This window comes from Felis catus, chromosome D2 (assembly GCF_018350175.1).
Source record: "Felis catus isolate Fca126 chromosome D2, F.catus_Fca126_mat1.0, whole genome shotgun sequence".
In the NCBI taxonomy this organism is placed as follows: domain Eukaryota; kingdom Metazoa; phylum Chordata; class Mammalia; order Carnivora; family Felidae; genus Felis; species Felis catus.
In genome coordinates, this window is record NC_058378.1 from 38,948,935 (window position 1) to 38,974,360 (window position 25,426).

The 25,426-nt window shown below is 54.9% G+C and overlaps 1 long non-coding RNA gene across 2 annotated transcripts in view; it reads right to left on the bottom strand.

Moving 5' to 3' along the window:
* The window catches only part of LOC102900266, a 48,355-nt gene extending 39,867 nt beyond the window's left edge, over window positions 1-8,488 (bottom strand). For both annotated transcript variants that reach the window (XR_006587037.1, XR_006587036.1), the window contains exon 1: window positions 8,306-8,488. This is a non-coding gene — a long non-coding RNA (uncharacterized LOC102900266). The remainder of the gene's footprint in view (window positions 1-8,305) is intronic.
* Window positions 8,489-25,426: the final 16,938 nt, after the last annotated feature.

Sequence of the window (25,426 nt, forward strand, 5' to 3'; positions counted from 1 at the left end):
GCCACGCCCAGCCCGTGGCCAGCGACTCTGATCACAGCAGGGCTGAAAGACCTCTAGGCCATTCCTCAGAGTCCTGACGGAAGATCCGATGGACATCAGCATCCCTGGGCCTTCTCCTAATGACCACAGACGTTCCCAGAACACAGATACCCACATCTAACTTCCATAAAAGCTTCTTTTGCTTACAAAGACCCCCTCCAAAGGGCCCCGGGCTGCCTCTGCTTGTGACTTGGGGATGGAGAAGAGGTTGTTCTGGCTCTCTGGGGAGGAGGTCGCTTCAGGCTGGGTGGCACAGGAGGCTCTGTTCTCTCAGAGCCTTATCCTCAAGGCCGTCAAAGGAGTCCTTGGCCAGCCCTCAGGGATCTCCACAAGGACCCACTGAGCCCCCTTTATCCCCAGAGCCCAGCTCTGAGTCCTCACACCTGCCATATTGCCTCACACCCTGTGTTCCCTTCTTCATGTGGGCGCTCCGTAGGACCCTGAGCTGGTTAGAGTCTGTCTCCACCCTGCCCCGGCCTATCAGCTTCCATCACTCTCTTCTCATTAGCTAACAGATCGGTCCAGCCCCCACCTCCACGCCCAACGCAAGTACCTAAAATGCCTCTTAAGTCCACGTCCCGGGTTTCTACTAACCCCGGAGGCCACACCAGACCCACGCAACATTAGACGTGCTCCTCAAACAGGAGCGGCTAATAACTGTCATCCCACGAATCAACTCCCAACTCATCGGCATCTGCCTCCTGGAGGACTGTGCGTTGAGAAGGATTCTGCCGCTCTCCGTGGGCTCGGCGGAGACGAGTGTCATGATGGATTAGTGATGTCTGCTGTGAGCACAATATGGGAAGAACGTGTCACGGGTTTGCCACACCAGGCAAGATTCCTTAGCCATTTTGGGAGATGCAAATATGGAAAGTATCCGTGCCCAAGCCCAGGCCCAGGCCCTAGCGTGTGTGGAACCCTTACTCCGCGCTCGGCCTTGGGCTGGACTCTGTGAGGAAAGCCAAGAGGAAGGAAAAGTTCTGCCGTTCGACCCAAGTCATTGACAGAGCAACTCACCAGTGGGGGGACGCTAAAAGCACTGGACTGAGTTTCCTCGTCTGTACAAGACAGACGAGGTCTGTCTTAGGTGGCTAGGCCCACCAAGAGTGAATGAGCAGTCAGAGCTGTGGGTCAGAGCACCAGTGAGCAACTGAGAAAGGAGAAGAGAGAGAGAGAGAGAATGGGATGGGCGCCACACAGGCCAGAAGGTCAGGAACGCCCCCTGGGTCTGGTGAAAGGGGAACTGGGCTTTGCGGGTGGGGGAGAGGGGGGTTAAAGTGATAGAGGTAGGAGGAGGAGCTGAGGGGAGTGACCCAGGGGCCAGGATTCAAACCCTGGTCTCCTGACTCCCCGTGTGGGTTCCATCTTTCAGGGCAGAGACTGAGGCTGACTTGGTCCAGTCCCCCATTTGCTTCCCAGCCTCCTCTCCCCACCCCACTCCCTCTATAGGGACCTCAGAGAGGCTTCCCTGACCACTCAGACTAAAGGAGTCCCCATACACCCCATTATTCTCCCCCCCAGCACATCCCAGGAGTGTCATGGCAATGCGTAATTCCTTCTTTTGCGTGTGTGTCTGTTCGGTGTGTTTTGTCCGTCTGTCCTAACGGGCTGTGCGCCCCACGAGGGTAAAGACCGCGTCCCATTCACTCTGTCTCCACATCTTGACACAGAGCAACAACAGAACGGGTGCAAATCAGAGCTGTTCCACGAATAACGTGCGGTGGGCAGGGACCACACGCGAGAACACCCGCAGGGCCAACCACGTAACAAAAAGTGAGCTGGACAGGTGTAAGAATCCAGTTCAGATAGTGCCCACCTGGCACGTTCTCCACGTCATGCTCAGGGCAGGTACCTCTGTGGCACCTTATGTTGTGTTCATTTGACATGTATGCAAATTGCTTGCTTGTGAACACATATCCCCGAAGAAATATGGCCTTCTCCATCTTGCGAAGACACACGACGCTCCGTCCTTTTTTATTTTCCTACCTGCGCTGGAATGTGAAGACAAATATTTCCCTGCTCCGCAAACAACAGGCCAAGTGTGATGATGCATGGTGACCACAAGTTGGCCTCATACGGTGCAGGCAGGGGTACTCCAGGTGTGTCCCTGGGCCAGCAGCATCCACAGCACCTGGGAACTTGTTAGAAATGTAAATTCTCGGGCCCGCTCTGGACCCACTGAAATATAGACTCTAGGGTAGAGCCCCGCAAGCTGTGTTTGAACAAGCAAGTGATTCTCTGGCACACTCACGTTTAAGACCCACGGCAGCAGGGAGCGGTGGGGTCTGCCCCTGAAAAAGATTCAGAGAGGTTAAGCGACTTGCCCTAGGTCACACAGAAAGTGACCCAGAGTCTGCCTCCTTGGTCAGGGCCACAACCAGTTGGAGGGCACATGTACTGCCCAAGGGGGCCCTCCACTTCTCAGCTCCAGCCCACAGATGCTACATAGGAATGTGAGCCCAGTGTGGCCAAATCTCCCCCATTTTTCAAGGAAGTTGCAAATGCACAAATCTCCCCCATTTTTCAAGGAAGTTGCAAATGCACATTTTCACATGAAATGTCTTCATTCCTCAGGACTGGTTGTTTTCTCAATTCCACATAGACCAAACAAATTGTCTACAAGTCAAGGCCAGCCGAGGCATAGCCAGAGTGTGACCTGATGGGTGGAGACTTCTCCCCACAGGGAAAGCCCCAGAAAGATACTGTGGGTCCCTGCTGTCCTGCCTACATGGGCCTGCCTCTGAAGGCTGGGCCCAGACGCCAAGCTACCCTGGGACTGAGAGACCGCAATTAATACTGTGTAAGGCCACTTCTGAGTCCTCAAATTCCAGACGAGGCCCACAGGCCCACACCTATCTGGGTCAGAGGATGAACAAGATAGGGCAGCCAAAATTCTAGGCCCTGATGATGTAGGTCCAGAGCAGGGCTCGGGGTGGACAGAGAGCAAACTCTTCTTTTCTGAGCCTCTGTTCCATGTCAAGGCCAGTGTGCAGGGCTCACAACCATTTTCTCCTTAGTATCTGCAACCACTGCACAAGGGAAGGGTCGTTTTGCACATTTTAAAGAAGAAGAAAGAGGTTCAGAGAGGTTAAGCGACCTGCCGTCGGTCACACAGAAACTGAAGAAAGCCAGGCTATGAACATACATTTACCTGCCTCCCAACCCATGTTGATCCAGTCTTCCGAACCACCTGCCAGCTGAAAGATGAGGAGGCTGGAAAATGGCCACGGTTGGCCCCCTGCTCCCGGAGTCTGCCTCCTTGGTCAGGGCCACAACCAATGCCACTACTCCAGGACCAGGAAACCAAATCCCCAAACGGGCACAGGCAGTGGGGCTACAGAAGAAGGCGAGGTTGGGGAGAAGGCAGCAAACCTGTGCCCTGCTTCAGCTTCGGGGGGATCTGTCCCTGCACGCAAAGCTCCAGCCTGGAGCCGGAAGGAGCTCCGGACCCAGCCGAGCAGCAGGGGCTTGAGTTACAGCCTGGCCTGGCCTCACCAGCCTTTTTCCTGAAGACCTGTCATCAGCATCGGCCCTGGGGCGGACCCCTGTGAGGGTGTGTGGTTGCCAGGGAAGAAATGCCCGATTCCTGCCCTTGTCTCTGACCCCACGAGGCAGGTCCTTCTCGGTGCGAGAAGCCCCCAGAATGTCTGGGCTAGCCCAGGCCTTCTCCCCAGGCTCAAGAGTTCATGAGGGGCACTGGCAGGCCGGGCGCAGAGTGCCCTCCCCACAGCGGGGGGTTCACCCAGCCTGGTTCCTGGTCAGACTCCGCTCCTCTCCGCTCTCGCCAGGCATGAGTCAGCGTTGTGAGCCTGCGTGTGGCCACAGCTGGCTGGACGCTAAGGCCAGCCAGGCCAGACCCTGGAGGTCTGCTGGGGCCGGGGGGCCTCACTAATGGGGAGAGATGGCCCTGAATGACCCACAAGATCACACAAGGGAAAGGAAAAAGGACCAAGTAAAGAACTAAGCACAAAGCAAGAATCTCAAAGCTTAAAGCGGCAGAAGCAAATTCAGAGTCCGGAAAATGGTCACATAACAGACTTGCGCGCACACACACACTGGCCACCAGCCCGGACACAGACGCACGCCCTTGTGTATCCCACACTCCAGACAGGCACCCGGGCACACACAACCCATATGCACGGGTCCTCCCAGCGGCCCTGCCTCTGCAGCACACATCACAGAGGGGGAGCCGGCACAGGGAAATGAACCCACGCGGCAGATGCTCACATGCCTCGCCTTGCCATGGCGTATGGCTTTTGTCAAGCCCAGGGAAATCAGACTCCCAGCCCTCAGCATGCGTGTGCAGATAGGTCTGGGAACTTCAGGTCACACCCGCTCCCGCTGACGGCCGCGATGCCCGTGAGGGCCGTGGTCAAGGACAGCCCGGCGATCGGGGGTGCCGCGCACCCCACCCGCGCCGGGCGCCCAGCCTGCCCCGCGGCCCGCCCCAGCCGGCCGGGCTTCTGCGGCCCGCCGGGAGGTCGCGGAGCCGAGCGCGGCCAGGAAGTCAGCTCGGAGTGACAGCTCCCCCACGCTGTTTGTTTATTCATGACTCATTCGTCTCCACAGACGGGCTCTTCTTTCTTTCGGGAGGAGGGAAGAAAGGAGCGGGCGGGCGGGCGGGCGGCGCGCGGGAGGGGGACGGGAAGGGGGAGAGCCAGACGCCACAATAAACAATGAGGCAGCTGAGCCGGGCCGGGCGGGGGAGCCGCGCGGGGCGAGGGGCGCGGGGCCCGGGGCGCCCGGGGCAGAGGCGCCCCCCACCACCCCCTCCCTCCCCCCCCCCCCCCCGCCCCCGATCGGCCGGCCGGGGCTCCCGCGCGGAAGGTCCCCCGCTCCGCCCGCCCGGCTGGGTCCGGCCCGGCCCGGCCCGCCGCCACCTCCCGGCGACCGGGCTGCAGCAGCCGTAATTGGATCCGCGCCGCCTCCTCCCTGCTCCCCGCCCCCAATCGGGGAGCCGGATAAATGCCGGGTACCTTGGCAAAACAGTCGGATCCAAACCTATTATTTGGCTAATGGGCTTCCCTCGTGCGGCGCGGCCCCGCCCTGCAGGCCGCCCCTCCCCCACCCGGGGGCCGGTCCCCGCGCCCCCCACGCCCGCCCGCCCGCCGCAGGAGGGGCTCGGCCCGGCTCCGGATAACTGGAGGAAGCGCGGTTCCGAGGCTTCAAGGGCCTCATTGTTCTGCCTCGAGGGGCACATTGAAAATGCTCCAGGATTTGCTTCCTGTGAAAACAGCCTGGGAGGGAGGGGGCGATTCACGGTGGAAAGACATTATCCTCCTGGAAGCTGCCCAGATTACGCAGGGAGAAAAGGGTTGTTTTGATTGTTGCTGGCGCTTTCTTTCCTTCTTCCTTTTTCTTCCTTTCTTTCTTTTTCCTTTTTTCCCCTCCCCTCCTTCGCTACCCTCCCCCGGGCCAAAGATGAATCTTTACGGCTGTTGAGCAAGTTGGAAATGTGGGGCTGTTTTCTGCATAAATAAGGCTGCTGAATGGCAGAGCCAGATATAAAGTCTGATTCAGAGAAATTCAAAAGAACGCAGGGGCGATGAGGTGGGCAAATCCAAGAAACTCATTTCCCCAGCATGCCCCTCTGAGTCACATCTTGCACCATGAGGGGAAAACACATCACGCCACAATATGTCACATGCCTGCAGCAAAGGAACAGGCCCGGTGGCGGTATGGCTGCTGCTTCCACAGCCTGGGTCAGCACGTCCAGTCTCACGCGGGCCCAAGGTCAGCTGCCAGCAGGGGTCAGCCCCACGGAGGGGCCCCTCCAGAACCCTGCTCTCCCCCCTCCTACCTGAATGACCTTGGACAGTCATAATAGTAATGGGGACACTCAGCACAGCACTTCCTACGTGCCGGGCCCTGTTCCGCACGTGTTGCATTTATCATCTTATTTAATCCTCATCTCAACCCTATAAAGCAGGTGCTTTTATGATCTCTACTTCCGGGTGAGGAAGCTGAGTCCAGAAAGGTTCAGGCGCTGCCTGGTGTCACACAGCTAAGAAGGCTGGGAGCCAACCTGGCAGGCCGGCTGTAGAACGGGTGGATGATCCTGGCCACTGTGCTGATGCTTCTGAACCTCACGCTCCTGACCAGGAAGTGGAGAGAAGGACACGGGCCTCACTCAGCAGGAGGCTGGGAGGACGCATTTAGAGCTCCCTCCAAGCCCCCTCTGCCCCCCCCCCCACCCAGGGCTGTTGCTGGACACTTCTGGGCCTTAGCTCCTTTTGGTCATTATTTTCATGTAAACGAGGGGGCCAAATAAGGACAGTGTCTTCCTAAAGTTTAGGATTGTCTTGAGGGCTGGTGGAGACTGAGCAGTCATCCCTGGCCCAGTGTCTGCCCTTCCCAGATGCCCTTTGAGTATTTCTTTTCTTCTCTTTTCCTTTGCCTACTTCTTCTCACCCAACCTGGAAGGTTCTTCTCGGCTAAAACTTCTCCCACCTACTGTCCGTCAGAGAACCACACACATGCTTCTGTCCGAATCCTCACCCGCTATTGCCCGCCCGTATCAAACTGTGTGGAATTTCCCGCAGACCCAGAGCACTGGCCCGACCTGGGCCCAGCCTGAGCGCCCTATTTTCCACCGCAGCTCACTCCCCCCCGCTGCCAGCCCCGCTCTGCCCGCAGAATTCTGGGACAATCCGTCATACCCTGCCCTGCTGTTGCTTTTTGCCATGGCCTCATCGCCCTCTCGTATACTCTGAGATTCACTTCTGGTCTGTCCTGTTACTCGTTCTGTCTCTCCCCCGACCCCCAGCTATATCATAAGCCCCATGAGGGCAGGGGTTATGGTTTTGTCCACTGATAGGTCCTAAGTACAGAGAACATTTCCTGTCTCGTCAAAAACCTCCATAAATACTCGTGGAATGAACGACGGGCCTCGGCACAGCTGTGCCCTCTTGTGCTCTCTTTCCCTTCTCCTCAGGGAAACTCCTGCTCATCCCATAGGCCCCCGCCTCTCTGAAAGCTTGCCCCCCTGCCTCGTGCCCCTTCCTCCTTGGTGGTGGCTCCAGGGCACCCTCTTTTGGTCACTTCCCCCTGCTCTGTACCTCACCGTGCCTGACCCACCCCGTTCCCAGCCTCCCTTCCGGAACTCACTTCCTTTAACAACACCACCTCTATCCTTGGCCTTCCTCCAGTGGAAACCTTTTGTAATACCTCATCCCCCGAGTGCTCTCTGGGGAGGGTGTTTCTGCCCCCATCTCGCTTCCCTGAGTGGTACCCCCCGGCGTCCCCACACTCTCTTCATGCCCCTGCAGGTGTTTCAGACCATGATTCCATCAAGGCCACATGACGGAGGTTTTCCCCCTTGGCATTTATGCCACCTGACTCCACCACCATCACTCTCTTTTCACCCTCAGACTCCACTTTGCCAGTCCCCCACTTGACACTTTTGGCCACCTAGCCCCAGACCACTGTCTCTCCTCCCCACCCCACCCCCCAAGGCGTGCCATCAGCTTGGTAGCCTTCAGCATCCGTGTGAGTGACGTCAAGAGCTGGACTCTCCCGAGCTTCAGCTTCCTCTCTCCAGGGACCTTCTCCTGGACCCAAGTTCACCCCTGACCCCCCACCTTCGACCAGGCCATCACTCAGCCTCTCGTCTTCTTCCATTTTAACCCCACCATTGCTTTCTCCTCATGACCTCTGTCCGTTCTGCTCCCTTCCATTTCTAGAGTCGCCAGCCTTCGTCAAAAACATTAAGGTCTTCGGATGTGACCTTCTGTCTCTGCCCGGTCTCCAAACACAGCCCCGCACCTGGCCAGATGACCCTCTGGCTGGAATCAGAGGGCAAGAAGGTCCCTCTTCCTTCCAGAGGAGCCACCCTCCCAGTTGTGTGCCGGGCCCACCCCCTCTAGAATGTCCATCAGTCACCCTGGAATCTCCCTCCCCGTCAGGAGCCCCGTTGCAGTCCCCACAGTTACACGCATGCTCACTGCAGCCACACCTCCTGACATCACGCTTTCTGCGGAGCCTCCTACCACCCGCCCATCCTTAATCTCCTGTGGGGCCCTCCCTTCCTCCACCCACCCCCTAAAGTCAGGGTCAGTGGGGAGGGGTCCCCGCCTCCCTTTCGAGGTCTTCCTGTGCCATCCGGCTCCCCCGTCCGTGCCCACCATGACCACGTGCCCATCGTTGCCAAATCTACTTTCTAGTTCAAGGCCTCTCCCCCACCCGCCCTCCAGACCCCGGGTCTCCAACCGCCCCCCGGGATCCTGTCGCCGCCTTCACGCACACATCACCGGCACCCAAGACTCACCCTGTCTCAACCTGAGATCAGCCTTGAGTTTGCCCTGCCCGCTGGATTCCGTCAGCCGGCTGCACCCCTGCTGGGCTTCTGACAAGGCCGGCCTTGACTCTGCCTCTCCCTCATCCCGCCTGGCATCAGTCACCAGGTCCTGACAACTTGCCCTCCTAGATGTTTCCCAACGCAGTCCTCTCCCCTCCATCCCCACACTACCACAGCCCAAGGTCAAGCCCTCCTCCCCTCCCCCCTGGGTTATTACAACAGGCTCCCCAGCCTCCTGCCTCGGCTCCCTCTGAGTCAGCCGCCTCGCTACTGCCAGGACCATATTTTAAAACACAAATCCAAACAAGCCACTCTGCAGCTTAAAAAAAAACCTGTAGATGAACTCACCCTGCAAAGGGTGACCCATCGGGCTCCAGACGTGGCCCCCCCACCCCCCACTGAGCCTTCCAGTATCTGTTCATTCCAGCCTTGAGCTGGGGTGTGTGTTATCACAGCATAAAGCAGCCCTCACTTCGCGCAGGTTCAAGCCGCCCTGGTTTTGTCCACGCGGTTTCGCCTGCTGACGGTACCCTGCCACGTTTTCGGTCAGCTTAATTCTCTCTCATCTTTCAAGACTCATCCCAGGCGCCTCCTCTTCCGGGAAGCCTTCACTGCCTACCCCTCCTCCCACTGGGGCTAGACCCTCTGCTCTGGGTGTAGGATTTTTCTGTTAAAAACAGTTGTTTAGCGGGGCCTTCTCTCCACAAATTATGAGTCATTCTCGATACCTGTATTCTCAGCACCCAGAACCTATTAGGTGCTCACGGAGGTTAAATGGAGGGAAGAAGGATGCCGGGCACAGGGTGGGTGCCCAGAGGCTCAGGGTGGCTCCTTCCTCCACCCTCTGAAAGTCTTGAAAATGTTACATCGTGTTTCCAGTGGGGGAGGGGTGAGCTGAGGGTTACCATCGCAGCTCTTAAAACAGAAGTACCATGTAATTTGGGGCCAAATCTCAAATCTCAATTTTGGCCAAATCTTCCACCTGATGGCTCAGCCCCGGCTTTCCTTTGGCGTCTCTGACCGTCCCCTTCTTCCCACCCATCCTTGGCTCCAGGGCCTCCCCACCACACTCTTCCTTAACTCAGTTTAGTCCCCGGGGAAAGGGAAGACGCCCACCAGGGAACCGGATGTGGAGCTCTCCTCTTGGTTCTGCCACTCGCCCCCAGGCTGGGCCTCAGTTTCCCCCGTGCGGAGTGAAGGATACAGCCAGGGGATCCCTGGGGCTGTTTAGCTCTACAGGTAGAATCTCTGCAGGCTGTGAGTGAAGGTGGGGCCTGGAAGTCACCAAGGGATTCATAGGAAGTCTGCGTCCCCAAAGACACACCCTCTCTCTGCCCTCCTCCGCGTGCATCTACCTCTGGCCGCAAGACATCTGTAGTCGTTAAAAATAAACACAAGCCAGAGCCGTCCGGAGGGAGAGGGGGCCATTTCTGTTGCGGGCACTGAGCTGGAGTCTAATCCGGGAAAAGCACACAGAGACGTGGCTTGGCCCATCCAAGCCGGCCTGACCCCAGAGATGTAGGTCGGCCCTCGTGACGGCGGCATGGGAGGGTTCCAGGCCAACACCGCAGAGCGGGAGATGCGTGCTCAGATGACCAGGATCGGCCGGGTTTGGTGGAGGGCGAGAGGCGCGTGGCCCCAGGAAGAAGCAGGCTGCCACCACGCGGGGGACCAACCTGCGCCCACCACCATCGCTGTCCTGAGTGGCCGGGCTTGGGGCACTGGGGACAAGCTCCACAGCGCAGGCAGGATGTGAAGACGGGGCAGGGAGCAGGCAGTGTCGAGAAGGGCCAAGCATGCTCTTGACCGTGTCACTGGCCTGCTAACAGCCCTCCTTGGCTCCCCGCTGTCGAGTGGATAAAGTCCAGACTCCACGGGCTGGCATGCAAACCCCCTCTCCCCCGACGCTGACCCCGGGGTGACTCCTCCATTCCGCCATCCCTGGGCTGCCCGCCCCCCCTCTCGGGGCCTGGGTGTCAGCCTCCTAGAAGGTTCGCCGCTCCACAAACGTGCCAGGTGCTCCCGCTCCACAATGGCCTTGCACGTGCCCTGCCCGGTGCCCGAGACACCCTTCCTGTCCCTCCCCAGCCTCGACTTTATCTCCTCTTCGTGGAAAACCCCTTCTTGTTCTTTCAGACCCTCACCTGATGTCCCTTTTCTTGAGACAAGACCCGAGCTGGTATCTGACTGAGCTGCCTGCGGCCTGCAGAGCAGAACTCTGTATTCACAACAAACGGGCACACGAAGCTGTGCTCCAACAGAGACGAAGTGGTCCCTGTCATCTGGGAAGGGCATCCCCACCCCGTCCCCGTAGTGCCACTTGATTCTCAGCCTGTGGAGTGGGAAGGAACCCCACAAGTGACCAGCAGGCCCCTGAGGCTCAGAAAGCTCGGGGGACTTGTCCGCGGCCACACGGTCACCGGCTAGCCATGTCCCACGCAAGGCTGGCTCTAGGTTCCAGACGCCGCACGCTGGACTCCCAGTTCTGACTTCGTTTGCCTGTCTTCCTGCCACCCGCCTTGTCTTCTCAGGTGATACTCTCGCTCCTTGAGGGCAGGGCCTTGCCCGGGGGCCATGGTGTCCCCTACAGCACGGAGCTAGGTGTTCAGCGTGCAAGTCTAAGGGTTTCCAGACAAAGACCAGGACTCAGCAGTACGGGGACAACAGAGATGGGGGCCCTATGGCGCTCCCCAGAGCAGCGTGTCTGGACAAGTGAGAGAGAGGGCAGTGGGCAGCCTCGGGTTGGCAGGGCGAGGCCCCCCCCCCATGGTAAGGGGGGCGGGGGTCACTGGACGGTGTGGAGAGAGGGATGCACTGAAGTCCCCCTGGCCAGAGCCCCAAAGAAGGAGCCATCACTGCAAGACGGAATTCCCAATTCAGACCAGAACCCACACTCCCCCCGGCTCAGCTGGAGCCGTGAGGCCCACTCTCCTAAGGAGAGGCTGGGCAGAAACGACGACTCCACGGTGGCCACTTCAATGTGTCCCTCCCTGGGGCTGTTGGCAGCCCGGGGTTGGAAAAGCCTTGGCTCTCTGGGAGGCTAGGAACCGAAGGTCCTCACAGACCAGAGACAGAAAGAGTAGAGAGCTGGTCCTCCGGTAGCCCTGGCCCTGGGAGTCCCGCATCGCGCTAGACCCTACGGAGAGAGGGGCCCCTCTCTCCGCGGCCTTGGCCCCGCCCTGCTCCGGGGAGCTCTACACACACGGGCAGACAGCTCCTCACGCTGAGCCAGCGTGTCAGCAGTTCTGGACACATGGAGAGGTCTGGATTTACCGAGATAGTCTGTGAGGAGAGCCAACGGGAGGGGGAAGGAGATGCCTCTGAGGGGCCCACCGGGGCAGCAGCCTGGGCGCCCGGCCCTGCAGGGAGCTCGTAGCAGGCTGCATTCCTCACGTGCTCCCCGGTCAGGGGCAGGTGGACCTTTGCACTTGCTCCTGCCCTGTCACCAGCATGGATCACACAGAGACTCGGGCTCCAGCGGGGGTCCCAGGTCCAGCCGTTGCCAAGACACCTGCCGAGAGAACAACATGCCCCAGATCCACGCGGGTCCAGCAGGGTTCTCCACAGCCACTCCCTGGCCGGGCCTGCCGGGCCCCGCACCTTTGACCCCAGCTCCCCTCTCCCCCTTATCTCTCAGGCTGAGGTCCTCCTGGATCACCACTTCCAGATACTCGCACGGACCGTTTCCCCCACTTGGGTTCGGATGGCCAGGTATTATACAGGATGCCCAGTCACCTATGAATTTCAGATTAACAATAAATGAGTGTTTGGTATAAGTATGTCCCACACAATACTTGGGACATACTTATACTAAAAACTTGTCCAAAATGTAACTGGGCAGCCCGTATTTATCCGTTAGATTTGGCAACCCTAACTTGGACGCCTTGTCCCTCCAGCCCAACCCCAATGATAGGTGCTCTTCCCCATACCTACTGGGTGGAGCCTGCTGGCTTTGCCTCCCCAGGACCTCTGCCTTTTATCCTAGCCCAGTTTATCTGCTGCTATGTAATGAACGACTCTGAAGCTTCCTGCCTTAAAGTATAAACGATGCTATTACACCTTGCGGTTTTGTAGGTCAGGGATTCCGGAAGGGCTCAGCTGGGCGACTCTCCTAAGTCCACCTGGTGTGGATGGAAGTCACTTACGTGGTATTCAGCTGGTGGACGGGTCCATCTGAAGGGCCTGTGCTGACTGCATTCACACGGCTGGTGCCGTGGCAAGAATCCCTGGGAGGCAGAGCTCAGAGGGGACTGTCCCGCAGAGCACCGGCATGTGGTCTCCATCGCACAGAAGCTTTGGGCTAGTCCGACTTCTTCCATGGAAGCTCAAGGCTCCCATATAGAGTGTCTTGGGAGGCCCAGGGAGGCTGCCTGCAAGGCTTCTTATCGCCCAGCTTCAGAGGCCTCAAACTTCTGCCATGTTCTATTGGCCAAGGGGACACTCAGGCCAGCTCAGAGCCAAGGGTCAAAAATCCGACTACACCTCTCGGCAGGAGGAATAGCAAAAAACGCTACAGCGTCTTAAATCTATCACAAACCACCCCTCTCCATCTCTGGCACATGGCCCCGGCTCCTACCCGCCTCTCTTGCCTCTACCCTCTCGGGTCTCCTGACCAGCCTCCCTGCCTCTGCCTTCTCATGCATCCTTCTACTCAGCTACCATAATACTTCATTTTTCCAAGATGTCAGTCTGACCTTGTCACATTCGTTACATAGGCATTTTCAGTGGATCCTTTGTAGACTCTCAGCTCTACAAGGGTAGGCACCAAGTCCTTTTTATTTCCCACCGGGTAGTTCGTGCTCGGTAAATATCAGTGAAACAAATGCCTGAGTGAATAAGCTATAGGATAATGTGCAGCCTCCATAGCCCGATTTTCACAAGTTTTTACAATAGCTCCCCACCCATCTTGGCACCCTGCTTGCATCCCATAGTACTCTGTCAACATTCCTCAAACACGCTTCTTCCCTGTCACCTCTCGTCGGCTGTTCCCTTGGCATCCTGTTTTACCTACCTTGTAAACTCCTATGCATCCCTCATCGCCCTGCCCAGGTATCACCTCCTCTCACCAAGCTCTCCTGCCCCACTTTTCATAGTTTTTCCCATGTCAATCACTAATGTATTTGTCTCCAATGTGAATTCCCACCCGGTTCTAGCTTCTCAAACACATGGCACGAGCGAAGGGCTTCTTCCGATTAAAGACAGCTTACCACTACGTCACGCGTGTTAACGGACACTTATGTAAAGCGAACAGAGTGTCTCCCACTTCTCTCTGCCTAGGCCGCATCCTCCAAGGCCACAAGTGAGCTTTACCTCTAATAGCAGATCTTTCTTGACCACCACTTCCTGCAAATGCGCCCTGTGGGCTATCTGGCTTTGACTTCCCGCTGCAGTAAGCCTGCACTCGTTTGACACTTACTGTATACTATATTCCCTGGGAACTCCCAGCGAGCCAGGCCCATACTACCTACTAGGGACTGTCCCCTGCTGCACAGAATTCACAGTCTGGTGGGAAAGGTGGACAAGGAAATAAGGCATGGCAACGCAGAGCCTGATGGTGTTTGTCCGGAGGGGGGGGGCCCAGGAGGGGGCCCCCCAATCCCGATCTGAGCTGGGGGAGGTTTCCAGGGAAATGATGTCTAAATTGAGATCCACAGGAAAGCAGGAATTGGCAAGAGTGCTTCAGACAGAGGGAACAGCATGGTCCAAGGTCTGGAGGTAAGAAACCTGTTCAAGAGATAGTGTAAAGATATATTTTGGCTGCAACACAAAGCAGAGAGTGGGGGAGAGTTAAGGCAGGAGAGGAAACGGGGGGCCAGATAATGAAGGGCCTTGCACATCCAATAAGACATTTGGGCTTCGACACAGAGGAAAAACATACCAATTAATAAGAATACAGCTGACCTCTGTTGACCAAGCGCTAGATGCCAGATCGCTTAGCTAGTCAGTCGTCCTGATGATGCTTTTATTTTTATTTATTTTTTTTTAATTTTTTTTTAACGTTTATTTATTTTTGAGACAGCGAGAGACAAAGCATGAACGGGGGAGGGTCAGAGAGAGGGAGACACAGAATCTGGAACAGGCTCCAGGCTCTGAGCCATCAGCACAGAGCCCGACGCGGGGCTCAAACTCGTGGACCGTGAGATCGTGACCTGAGCCGAAGTCGGCCGCTTAACCGACTGAGCCACCCAGGCGCCCCCTGATGATGCTTTTAGATGGGCGCTGTGATGATCGCTGGCCACTCTCATAAGAGGAGGCCGACTTAAAGTTCCTTCTGCACTTCCCCTGAGGCCACACACCTGGTGAGAGACAGAGCCAGGGTTTCAGCCCAGGCTGCCTGACCCCAAGTGCCCTGTTGCTGATGGAGTAAGCTCCGTGGATGGGGAAGAGGACATTCGTGGCCTTTCATCTGGATGGGACACGGCCCCGCCATCGCGGGAGCCAGAGAAACCCTGAGACTCCCCGAGTGCTTGCTGTGCTAAGTGTCCCATCCATAAAATAAGGAGTTTGGACAACTCGAGCCGCTACCAGGATGGGGCCCTCTCCAAGTCTCCCTCTACTTCAGCCTGCCAGTCAGTCCCCAGAAGGCCATGCTCAGACTTGCTCTTCCCTGGGCTCCCCCAGGACACCTGGCCTAGGGCCAGGCCCCAGAAGGGCCTCAAGAATACTCGACCTGAGTCTGTTTCAGCACAGCAAACTCAGAGAACCCAACCTCCATTTTTCACCAGGTGCCTCTGAGCAAACAGACACTCTTCACCCAATAGCTTCCTGCTAGAATTCTGACAGGGTAGGAGGGACAGGGTCAGCTGGCGAGCACCCCTGTGCTGGTGCCCAGAATGGGCACATCCGCTGTCTTGGGACCAGGTGCAGATCGCCTTCCCCAGAAGGACACAGAGGTTTGGAGACGGGGGCGGGGCTGGCCCAGGTCAGTGGCAAGTTGGGTCTGGATGTAGTCTGGCCCCTGCCCCAGAAGCTAGCGGTTCCCTCTGATCTCATATCCTTAGTGTGCCAACTGAGAGGCTGACCGTGGTGACCGGGTCATCATCCAAGGCACTGCCATTGTCACCCCAGTCATTAAGAAAGAGGGAGCAAGTAGCCCATGTGTCTCAGCATCTACAAAACACTGCCAAGGGCTCTGGGCTGCCCCTGATGAAAGCAGGAAACTTTGGCCATAGATCAAAGCCCTTCAAAATGGCAAGGGTGGAGGGAAGAAAGGCATGCGGCCAGCTGAGTCTGGGTTCAAATTCTGCTGGGCATTCCTAGCCGGGACCTGGGACAAGGGTTGTTTCCTCATTTAGGGATGGGGATTATTACTTATTTCACTAGTTGTGATAATGGCCTGATGCTCACAGAAGACAGCGCCCGTGTATCAGACATGCGGGCCCCATGTGAGGTCAGGTCTGCTTTATCTCAGAGCCACTGAGCAGGCAAGTCCCCTGGGGCTTTGGTCAAACCTCAGATTCTGCGGGGTCCTGGGTGGCTCCGTCGGTTGAGGGTCTGACTCTTGATTTTGGCTCGGGTCATGACCCCAGGGTCGCGGGATCGAGCCTCATAAGGCTTATAAGATTTTTCTCTCTCCTTGTGTCCCTCTCTCCCACTCACTCTCTCTGCCTGTAAAATAAAATAATGAAAAGAAAAGAAAAGAAAAAGACAGATTCTGACTTAGTAAGCCTGGGATATAGCCTGAGCTTCCGCATTTCTAACTAGTTCCCAGGTGACACTGTGTCGCTGGTCTATGAACCACACCGGTGAGAACACAGGCTGAAGATGTTTCAGTAAGAGCTTCAACAGAAGAGATAAGAGTGGGAAGGAACTTGAGAAAAATGGAGATTGAGTAGCGGGGTAAAAGGAGTTCATTATACGGTCTCTACTTTTTTGGTACATGGTGGGGGCGGGGGGACAGAGGAAATGGGGAGTGCCTGCTAATGGGCAAAAGGTTTCTTTGGGGCATGAGGAAATGTCCTAAAATTAGATTATGGTACTGCTTGCACAACTCTGCCAATACACTAAAAACCACTGAACTGTACTCTTTAAATGGGCGAACCTTAAACAATAAAACTGTTAAAAAAAAAAATAAAGGAACAGTAGTTTTTCATGCGTTCTTGAAAAGAAGAAATGAGTATAGCTGAAATGCCTAGTCCCCTGGGAGGATTCAATAATTGAAATTCTCGTCCCCTAGAAGTTTTGGGTTTTCATAGACTGGAAATCTTTGAAGCAGGACCCACACGTATCGAAAGCTAAAGGAGCAAGTCCTTCGAGTTCACGACCAAGGGGGTGAGGAGGTTCAGGGAGAGACAGGTGTTAATTAGTGATGGAGTCCAGCTGAACCCAGGGTTTTGATGATCCCTCGGCCCGGGAAGCTCTTCTCCCTGCAACCTTCCACCCCCCAGCGCCAAGGCCCCCTCCTCCAAGAAGCCTTCCCTGAACTTTCATACCCCTGGATCTGCCTCGCCCTTCGAGAAGGGGCCATTCTCCCCACCCTGAGCTATGAGGTCACAGAGACTGGCTCTAAAAGTCTCGGTGGGCAGCTGGCACTTACAGAGCCCCTACGGGTGCCCGCTCTGGTACTAGGCCTCTTCCACGGGGCATACATCAGAGAATCATTCGTTCCCTCGTGCGTTCATTCATCCCATGCAGTTTCATCTTGGATCGGCCACGTATGGCGTGCCAGCCTCCTTGACTTCTCACCCTGGCCCTGTGGCAGGTAAGCCTACCAGATCCCTTCCGGAATCCCCGCCACCTGGTGTCATGACTACCCTGGAGGGAGCCCAGGGCTGAAAGACAGGTCTGCTTGGGCAGCCCCAAGCACCGAAAGACAGGAAGTCCGGTCTTCTTCAGCCGGATGACCACAAGGAATAGGCTTGACCATCCCGGCCTCAGTTTTTCCATCAGTAGAAAGGGGACGAAAGCCATGCCCCCTGCCCACTTCCTAAGGCTGTTGAGAAATAAATAAGGAGAGTCCCATCCAGGAGCCCATCCAGCCTTTGGAAATTCTCTCCCACCTATGAGGTCAGGCAGCTGAGGGCAGAGAAAAGGCCCAGGGCTGGACGCAAGGCAGCCCTGCTTCGTTCCCCTGCAGAGCCTCAGTTTCTCCTTTGTCCCAAAAGAATGACAAGTCCTCCCCCATGGTACTTCTGGGAGGAGAGAGGCCCGCCGAGACCATTAGCACCGGAGCTCTCAGCCAGGAGAGGCAGGGGCCGGAGGCGGGGCAAGAGCTCCAAGAACACGTTGTCTGGAGTGAGCAGTGGACCCCGACGGAGCCGGTCAGGGACAGGAGGCAGGTGGGCCTTCCTCTTTCGGGGCCTCGAGAGCGTGGACTCGGGCGCTAGACTCCCCGGGTTCAAATCTCGGCCACATCGCTTACTAGCTGTGGGACACGTGCTTTTCGTCGCTGGTTCCTCATCGACACAATGAGGATAATAATAGCAGCTACCTCATGGTTTGTGAGGAGGATCGATTCAGTTCATATAGGTGGTTTAGAACAGGGCCTGGTGCCTATAAATACTGTGCAAGTGTTAGCTATTACTGTTCATTCATTCATCAGACACCTGCTACACTAGGCGCTGGGAGCACAGCCAAGAACAAGGCCGAAGTGACCCTACCCTACCCGCACAGAGCCAACAGGCCAGCAGGACAAACAGACCAGACCAAGAACCCAGGAACCAACAGACAATGACAGATTGTGATAGTGCCAGGGGAGAGGCAAACAGAAGGGGGGTGAGCTGTCAAAGAAGAGAAAGGGAATGTATTTGGTGGCAGTCAGGGAGGGCCTCTCTGAGGAGGCATGAGAACAGAAGCACATCGACGAGCCGGGCGTGCAAAGAGCGAAAGGAAAGAGGGCCCAGGCCATGGGGATGGCGTGCAAAGTTCAGCACACCACGGAGGGACGACTGGCAGAGGGGCCAGGCTGCCCAGAAGCACATGCAAGCTGGGCCCAGCTGCCACCTGTCAGTCCTGCCCGCCCCCCACCTTGCCCCTTCTCACTCCGGGCTTTGCTCTCCAGACAACCCCAAACAAACAGGTCTGACCTTGGGCCTGGTGACTGGCGATCGGTCCCGAGAGGACATGGCAGCCTAGGAGCCCGGGGACCCGTGGGCAAAGCCAGGACAGAGAAAGGCTGAGCCCAGAGGGGTAGATTGGGGGCAGGGACAAACAGGGCAGCCCAGCGAGGCCAGCTACATCCCTCGGGAATGGATGACCTGGTGCCGCAGTCCCTGCGGCAGCCTCTCGGCGCTGGGAGGAATTCCAAGAATCGCCAAGTCCAGCCTGCATCGGGGGCCGCGCTCCACCATGGTGGTCCCCACAGGGCTGTCCAGTGCCCCTCCCCCCCTCAACGTACCTCAGGGATGCACGCTCACGTGGCCTTATCCTGAACCTGGAATCAGTGTCCCCAGTTCCTCCCTCCAGGCCAGAAAGGCCCCATGTCCTCCCCTGGCCAGGACAGCCGCGCCCTACTCCTTGCCAGAACCTTGTCCTCTGGGACTGAATGGCCAGGCTCACCAGCGTCTCCCGCACAGATGGGATGCTGGCCTCTGCTCGGCCTTCTCCTCCTCCCTCACACAGCAAATCCTCAGGCCATCCTTCCTCTCCTATGCCCTGTGCTCCCCAGGGCCCCAGGGCCCCACCTTCTTACTCAAGTGAAAACCTCCTCTCAAGAAAGAAGCATACCTCGTCGTGATGGAAACATCTGTGCCTTCGAGACGTCAACGGCACCGTCCCAGTTGCGATATTGCGCTACGGTTTTACAAGATGTTACCGCTGGGGGAAATGGGTAAAGGGGACACAGGACGGACATCTGTGTTATTTCGCAAAACTGCACGTAAACTCACGGTGACCTCAAAATAAAACATCTAATCAAAAATAATATATGAAAGAAAGAAGCATGACAGTACAAAGTATTCTTATAATCATCATGACTTCCTGGTTTTCTTCCTTGCCTTCCTTCTCCCCCCCCCCACCCCCCACCCCTCAGGCACAGGGGCTTCCAAAGATGTAGTCAGGTCCAAGGCCGCAGATGGGCAGCCCCAAGCACCGGGAAGCTCCAGACACGACACCCCCATCGGATTCAGCCCTGGGTGCCTTTCCCACCTCAGCCGTTCTCCTGGGTCACGGCAGAGAGAATCAAGTGTCCTCATTGTACAGATAGGGAGACTGAGGCCCGGAGGGGAGGAACGGCCTGCCTCAGGTCTGGCACACGCAGTGTGTTTATGGCAGGGCCGCATGTCTGAGAGCTGGTCCAACTCTTAACGATCAAGACACAGGCTTGCGTAGGGCAGGCACTCAAATCCTCAGACGCGTTAGTCCGTCCCTTCCTTCCTTCCTTCCTCCTTCCTGCCCTCCTTGCTGCTTTCACTCCTTCCTTCCCTCTGCCTCTCTCCTTTACTTCTTTCCTTCCCACTCAAGCACTGGATCAGGCTCCAGGGGCTAAGGTGCCAGTTGCCTAGCTCTGTGAAACAAACCACCCCCGCAATTCAGTGGCTCCAACCAACAAGGGTCATTTATTTTGCTCACAAGTCTGCAGTGAAGGCGAGGCCTGGCTGGGAAGGCTCGTCTCTGCTCCGGTAACACCAGCTGAAGCGGTTCCCTTGGAGGCTGGAGGATCCACTTCCAAGATGGTCCCTCCCACGGTTGGCAAGTCGGTGCTGCCGAGGGCTGGAGACCTCGGCTCTGCTCCCCCACATGGACTCTCCATGGGCTGCTTGGGCTTCCTCACAGCATGGTGGATGGGCTCAGGAAGCAAGTACCCCAAGACACAGGAAGTGGAAGCTGCTAGTTTCTGAAGACCTGGAAACTGGCCCAGCACTACTTCTGCTGTATTTTATTGGCTGAGAACTTCCAGAACCAGACTCAGGGGTAGGGACACAGATCTCATGTATCAATGGGAGGAATATCAAGGTATGTTGGTTTAAAAGGGTGTAGGAAAACCAATTGTATTTCTACCTACTGCCGATAAACAATCAGAAAAGAAGAGAAAAGAAAAGAAAAGAAGAAGAAAAGAAAAGAAAAGAAAAGAAAAGAAAAGAAAAGAAAAGAAAAGGGGGAAGAGAAGAGAAGAAAACTTGTTCACAATAGCCTCAAAAAGAAGAAGGTATTGGGAACACATTTCACAAAAGAAATAAAAGAATTGTACCTAGGACACTGTAAAATACCATGGAAAGAAATTAAAGAAGCCTAAATAAAAGGAGATCTGAGTACATGTGTATGAATTGGAAGACCCAAAATTGTTAAGATGGAAAGTTTCCCCAGATTGCCATCGAAATCCCTATCAAATCTCTATCAAAATCTCAGCAGGTTTTGTTGTTGTTGTTGTAGAAATTGACGAGCTGATCCTAAAATTTACACAGAAATGAAAAATAAGCTAGAATAGGCAAAACAATTCTGCAGAACAAGAACGAAGTTGGAGTGTTTGCCCTGCTAGATTTCAAATTTTACTGTAAATCCACAGTAATCAACACAGGGTCGCATTAGTATAAAGATAGACGTACAGATCAATGCCACAAAACAGAAAATACAGAAATAAACCCCCCTATGTAGGAACAACTGATGTGCAACAAAGTGCCAAGATTTCAATGAGAAAAAGATCATTTTTTTTCAACAAATAACCCTGGGACAATTGGATATCTGTGTGCAAAACAAAACATGACAAAACTTCCATTCGAACCTTACACGGTACACAAAATTAACTCAAAATAGATTGCAGAACTATATAAAAACTAAAACCATGCAACTACTCGGGGGAAAAAAAAATAGGAGGAAATCTTTGTGACTTTGGGTTAAGCAAAGATTTCTTAGCTATGACACCAACACGTGATCCATAATAGCAAAAGAATGAAAAATTGGACGCCGTTAAAATTTAAAACGTTTGAACTTCAAGAGAGTCTTTTTTTTTTTTTCAACGTTTATTTATTTTTGGGACAGAGGGAGACAGAGCATGAACGGGGGAGGGGCAGAGAGAGAGGGAGACACAGAATCGGAACCAGGCTCCAGGCTCCGAGCCATCAGCCCAGAGCCTGACGCAGGGCTCGAACTCCCGGACCGCGAGATCGTGACCTGGCTGAAGTCGGACGCTTAACCGACTGCGCCACCCAGGCGCCCCGCACTTCAAGAGGGTCTTAAGAGGAAGAGAAGACAAGCCACAGCCTGGGAGAAAATGCTTGCAAATTATGTATCTGGAAAGGGGGATGTATGAAGACATTTGGAGAATATAGGAAGAAATTTTATAGCTCACTAATAAAGCCAACAACTCAATGAAAAGAAAAAGATTTGGACAAACGCTTAACCGAAGATTGACTAAGGACTAATAGGTCCACGAAAAGAAGCCCCGCGTCACTAGTCATCAGGGAAGTGCTCATTAGAGACACTCTTACATATCCAGTTGAATGGCTCCAACCAGAAAGGTAGGCAACAAGTGTCGGTGAGGAGGTAGAGAAAGGGGAAACTTTTATCCATGGCTGGGGAGCTGATAAACTGATACAGCCTCTTGGGAAGACAGTTTGGCAGTTTGTTAAAAAGTGAACCACACACGGGGGTGCCTGAGTGGCTCAGTTAAGTGGCCGACTTCAGCTTAGGTCATGCTCTCGCCGTCTGTGAGTTTGAGCCCCTCATTGGGCTCTGTGCTGACAGCTCAGAGCCTGGAGCTTGCCTCAGATTCTGTGTCTCCCTCTCTCTCTGCCCCTTCCCCGCTCATGCTCTGTCTCTCTCTGTCTCTCAAAAATGAATAAACGTTAAAAAAAATTTTTTTAATAAAAAAAACATTTTTAAAAAAAATTAAGCACACACTTAGCATATGACTCATAGACATCTACCCACGAGACGTGAAAACATATATCCACAGAAAGACGTGTATGCAAATGTTCATCGCAGTATTATTTGAAATTGCCCAAACTTGGAAGCAGCCCTAATATCCATGACCTGGTGACTGGATCAATAAAATGTGTAATAACCATACATGAGAATACTACCTGGTGGTGATAAAAGGGCTGGGGTACTGACACCTGAAACCATAGGGAAGAAGCTAGAAACATGATGCTGTGTTCCAGAAGCCAGACATAAAAATTCTTTACTGCAGGAGTCCACTTCCGTGAAATTCCCAGAAAAGACCAAACTATGGAGAAAGTGGATCAGCAGTTTTGTGGGGCTGAGAGCAGGAGTAGGGACTGACTGAAAACAGGCATGAGGGAACTTTCCGGAGTCATGAAAATGTTCTAAAACTGGATAGTGGGGATGGCTGCACCCTGTATAAATTTACTAAGACCCATCGAACTGTGCCTTTCCAATGGGTGAATTATACCTCAATGCAGCTGGTTTAAAAAAAAAAAAAAAAGGCCACAAGCATATGAAACGGGGTAGGAGTGGGGGGACGGGGGGCCCTCGGTAAGGCTGGCTGCTGAGAGCCAGGTGCCGTACTCAGATTTCAGGGAGCAGTCAGACCCCAGAACACACAGTGCCTGGTGCCCCTGGAACACAGACCCTTTATCAGCCTGACCCCTAGATCCACCAGAGCCCTAGGGTCATGGACAACTCAAAGGCCTCTTTACCAGGCTCCCTGTGAGTTTATAAGTCACTTGGGGACATCCGCCATTATTCACTCAGCCGTGCTGGGTGGTGCTGACCTCTCTCACTGCCTGGTCACTTTTGTCACCGGTGCTGTGTAGCTAGGTTCTCATCCCTCTGGGACCCTGAGAAAGTTTGGTGGGCCCTTGATCAAGTCATTTAACCTCCCTGGGTCTCAGTGAGCCCTTGTCTCTCTGAACAACTCCAGATGTTCCAAAAGCACTTCCCATCCTGATGTGAGAAGTGACATCTCTTGTGACCTGCTCCAGCAAGTTGGGGCTGGGAGCCCTGGGGTGTATCTGACTCCCCAGCCCCCAGCAGTGGTCTGAAAGTTCCAGTTCTAAGTATGCCGAGCACATATATTTTAAAGCAGTCCTCCAGATGGACGCAATGCTCACACACAGAGATCGAGAAGCCCTTTCTAAGACAACGGGTCTCATGGTATGGTCCGTGGACCAGCGGCATCAGCATCACCGAGAACTTATTAGAAATGCAGACCGACTGAATGGAAACTCTGATTCCTGGAACCCACATGCCGTGGTTTAACCAGCATTCCAGAGGACTCTGATGCGTGCTAAAATGTTGTCATAGGACACCAGATTTGAAAAACAGATTTAACCTGAGCCCAGGATGGGAGGGTTGAATGTCGCCCACTGAGGCTCCCTGCTCCCCGCGGCAGCTCCTAATCTGCGAGCCATGCATCATGATGCTTTGGGGGCCATGTCAGTTTCCCCACAGGCAAAAGTTTTTTGCTTAAACAAAAAAAACCCAACCTGAAGCTTTCTCTCCATGAGAAAGGTGGTGGTAGGTGATGACAGCCCATCGGTCCTAGGGTGACAAGCACGGTGACAAAACATCAAGGCGGGCCAGGAAGGCTGAGCGTTTGCTCCTACACCTATCAGGCCCTGCCCTGCAAGCCTGCAGTGCCCAGGGCCAGGCCGCCGAGGGGGCGGGGGTAGCAGGTGGCCATTGTTCCTGTTCGGACTCCAGCAGGCACAGCAGCCCCAAGGGAGGACACTGGGGTCTGACAGCCTCCGATGAACCATTTTGTTGCACAGCCCTGGCCAGTGCCCACGATTGATATGGGTTACAGGGCTGCTACCCTAGCCCTGGCTGGCAATTAGCACTCACATCGCCGCGGAGGATTCCTGATGCTTGCAAGGAGTGAGACTTGTCAGGTTGTCCGGGGGCGGGGGTGAGGGGGTGACATGGCTCATTATGCCAGAGGCCTGGGATCCCCCCTCCCCCCTCCCCCCCGCCCAGACGTTTAGATTGTTGTGGGGGGGAGAGGGCAGTCGGGCCATCTTGTCACTTCCTCTCTCTTTTCAAGAAGGTGAACCGAAGCCTCTGATGACAGCTTCCTGTCCCTTTCCCGTCTGGCGTCCCTGAATCTCGCACAGAGTGGCCAGTGGGGAAGGTTCTGGCGGGGCTAAGGTTGAGTCAGAAAACAGAGTGGCCGTGGAGGGCAGATGGCCAGGGAACTTGTGGGCTTGGGCCCTCCCAGCCTGGGACATGGAGTTCCTCAATCCTCTGCAGCCTGTGGCAAGTCCCCTGTCGGGAAACTGAGGCAGTGGACCAGATCAGAATTACCGATACTGGCCACACCCTTTAGCGGATCATAAAACTAATTTAGCGGATCAAGACAGCATTTTTAAAACTGAGGGAAGAATGGAATGGAATGGAATGGAATGGATGGGATGGATGGAATGGAATGGAATGGAATGGAATGGAATGGAATGGAATGGAATAGCATGGCATGGCATGGCATGGAGTAGAATAGAATAGAAAAGAATAGAATAGAATAGAATAGAATAGAATCTCAAACATGCATTAAAGGTAAGTATTGTTCCATAAAAATTTTGTTCCAATCATATATGTATAACACATCTGTATACACTGGGGTGAAATGTAAAAAAAAAAAAAAAAAAAAAAAAAGTTTTCTCCTTATGAGCAAATACAACTTGAAAGCTGCCACATTGGATGAGCCCCTAGCTTCTGGAATGGGGGATGAACACTCCATCCATTCCAGAGAGCGTTCGTGGGAGAGGGGCCTACAGGAGGCAAGGGAAGGGGGAGGCCCAAATCACAGCTTCAGAGACCTTCCAGTCTCATCAGAGTAAAAGGCAAACGGACAACAGAGGAGGCCGTGTAAGACCCAAAGGGGCAGGCAGATGTCATTCATTTCCTGTGGCTGCCCATCCTTGCCCAATGCCTGGCACAGAGGGGCCCCTGAACACCCCTAAAAGCGTTTTCCAAAGGAGACTGACATGGAGGGAATAAGGAGTCCTCAATGGCTATTTTCTCTGTGCTAGACCCCCTGCCGGATCCTCCTGAATGAGCCTGAATAAGTAATGTGGGGGCTCTTTCCTGGGCCTGTGCATTTAAAGAACACCCACAAATGGAGTACACTTCTGTGATGTATACGATGTAGTTCACGTGCACAGAACCTCCCAGTGCCCTCTATCAGAATCATGCTGTTTGACCCACATGCAATGCACCAAAAGATCCAACCCTGTGCCTGAGAATTGCAGAAAGCTTTAC